Source organism: Anopheles gambiae, chromosome 2 (assembly GCF_943734735.2).
Source record: "Anopheles gambiae chromosome 2, idAnoGambNW_F1_1, whole genome shotgun sequence".
Classification (NCBI taxonomy): Eukaryota; Metazoa; Arthropoda; class Insecta; order Diptera; family Culicidae; genus Anopheles; species Anopheles gambiae.
The window spans coordinates 58090929-58093130 of NC_064601.1; the positions used below are offsets into that span (position 1 = coordinate 58090929).

General features: G+C 46.8%; 1 long non-coding RNA gene across 1 annotated transcript; it reads left to right on the forward strand.

Moving 5' to 3' along the window:
• The first annotated feature begins 930 nt into the window (after positions 1 to 930).
• On the forward strand, positions 931 to 1616 carry LOC133391515 (uncharacterized). The gene is made up of 2 exons (XR_009765016.1): positions 931 to 1290; positions 1455 to 1616. It is a non-coding gene; the product is annotated as an uncharacterized LOC133391515 (long non-coding RNA).
• Positions 1617 to 2202: the final 586 nt, after the last annotated feature.

A 2202-nucleotide genomic window follows, 5' to 3' on the forward strand; every position in this document is an offset into this window, starting at 1 on the left:
TGTTGACACATCCATGCAGAACGCAGCGAACAGATCCCAGCGTGCGTCACGCAATGCGTTGCGATACGCTGCGTCGGAACAAGTGCCAAGCCCTAAGAAGAAGAAAGATGAATCCGTATTGGAGTTTATCTACCCTACTAGCAATGAGAATGTAAAAGTGTGCGTCTTTCAGGCGAGGGGCATGTAGAAGCAGGGGGAGACGGTTAGAAATACGCGGAATTACGCGGCGGCGAGAGCGTGTTTTGCTTTCTACACAGTTTTCGCACTCACACAATCACACATGTGTGAATGTGTGCGTTCACTTTCAGCCAGCGCGCTCAGTTTGGTTTGCTCGCAGCGGCTTGCTGGTGTCGGTGTCTCGCTCGCACTAGTGCAGCGAGTGTTCCTCGTGCGTTCCCTTTCTTGCTACCACACAAAATCGTCAGTACAGTTCAAGCCTTCGCAGTGTGAGGCCGCGCGCGTTTTAGCCTAAGTCCCGGGCGCTCGATGTAATTTGAAGTGAAGTGTTGAAGTGTTATTTATTTCAATTCAAATTATTACGGCCTCGGTCGCATTTTCAAGTGTTGAAGTGTTGTGCGCATTGAAATAAAGCAGCGTTAATCTTTCATAATTCAACATGAATATGTAAATTATGCTGCTTTATTTCAATGCTTTTTTTACAGTATTCAACATATACAACATACAGGCAGTAAGGCGGGTGCTTGAAGTGACGATTTTTTTTATTATTTATAATAAAAAATATGTGTGGTTTTGTGGCAAGATTGTGGTTCGCGATGTGTGGAACTATGCCTTAAGTTTCAATAAAGTGTTAAAATATCAAACGAGTTTGATGTGTTTAAGTTTTATTTCGATGCATGCGATTTTATTACGCTGCAAATCAAAGTGAACGAAAGCGCACAGCGCACAACGCGCAACGAAAGAAACGAGGGGGAGGCCCTACTAGCAATGAGAATGTAAAAGTGTGCGTCTTTCAGGCGAGGGGCATGTAGAAGCAGGGGGAGACGGTTGGAAATACGCGGAATTACGCGGCGGCGAGAGCGTGTTTTGCTTTCTACACAGTTTTTGCACTCACACAATCACACATGTGTGAATGTGTGCGTTCACTTTCAGCCAGCGCACTCAGTTTGGTTTTCTCGCAGCGGCTTGCTGGTGTCGGTGTCTCGCTCGCACTAGTGCAGCGAGTGTTCCTCGTGCGTTCCCTTTCTTGCTACCACACAAAATCGTCAGTACAGTTCAAGTCTTCGCAGCGTGAGGCAGCGCGCGTTTTAGCCTAAGTCCCGGGCGCTCGATGTAATTTGAAGTGAAGTGTTGAAGTGTTATTTATTTCAATTCACATTATTACGGCCTCGGTCGTATTTTCAAGTGTTGAAGTGTTGTGCGCATTGAAATAAAGCAGCGTTAATCTTTCATAATTCAACATGAATATGTAAATTATTTCAATGCTTTTTTTACAGTATTCAACATACACAACATACAGGCAGTAAGGCGGGTGCTTGAAGTGACGATTTTTTTAATTATTTATAATAAAAAATATGTGTGGTTTTGTGACAAGATTGTGGTTAGCGATGTGTGGAACTGTGCCTTAAGTTTCAATAAAGTGTTAAAATATCAAACGAGTTTGATGTGTTTAAGTTTTATTTCGATGCATGCGATTTTATTACGCTGCAAATCAAAGTGAACGAAAGCGCACAGCGCACAACGCGTAACGAAAGAAACGGGGGGGAGGGGTTGTCCAGCGCTACGCGCAAAGTGCGGCAACAGCGCAGCGCAAACCGAAAAGAACGCACGGGAGGGGGTGTTCAGCGCAGCGCGCAAGTGCGGCAACAGCGCAGTGCAAACCGAAAGAAACGCGAGAGAGCAAGAACAGCTGATCCGCGCATCCAGCGCAGCGCGAGAGGAAAAAAACGGGAGGGAGGGGTATCAGCTGATCAGCTGTTTTGTATCGCGAGAGCGCCCCGTGTAATTTGAAGGCATGCGAGAGAGCGCTGCGCGCGCTCACTCTCAATTCGGAAAAAAATCACTGCGCCTCGACTATGGCGGCCAATACAAAATCGACCGAACCCCTTCCCCCTGTTTCTACATGCCCCTCGCCTGTAAATTTCGCTCTCTTTGTCTGTAGGGGGGGGTGTTCAGCGCAGCGCGCAAGTGCGGCAACAGCGCAGCGCAAACTGAAAGAAATGCGAGAGAGCAAGAACAGCTGAT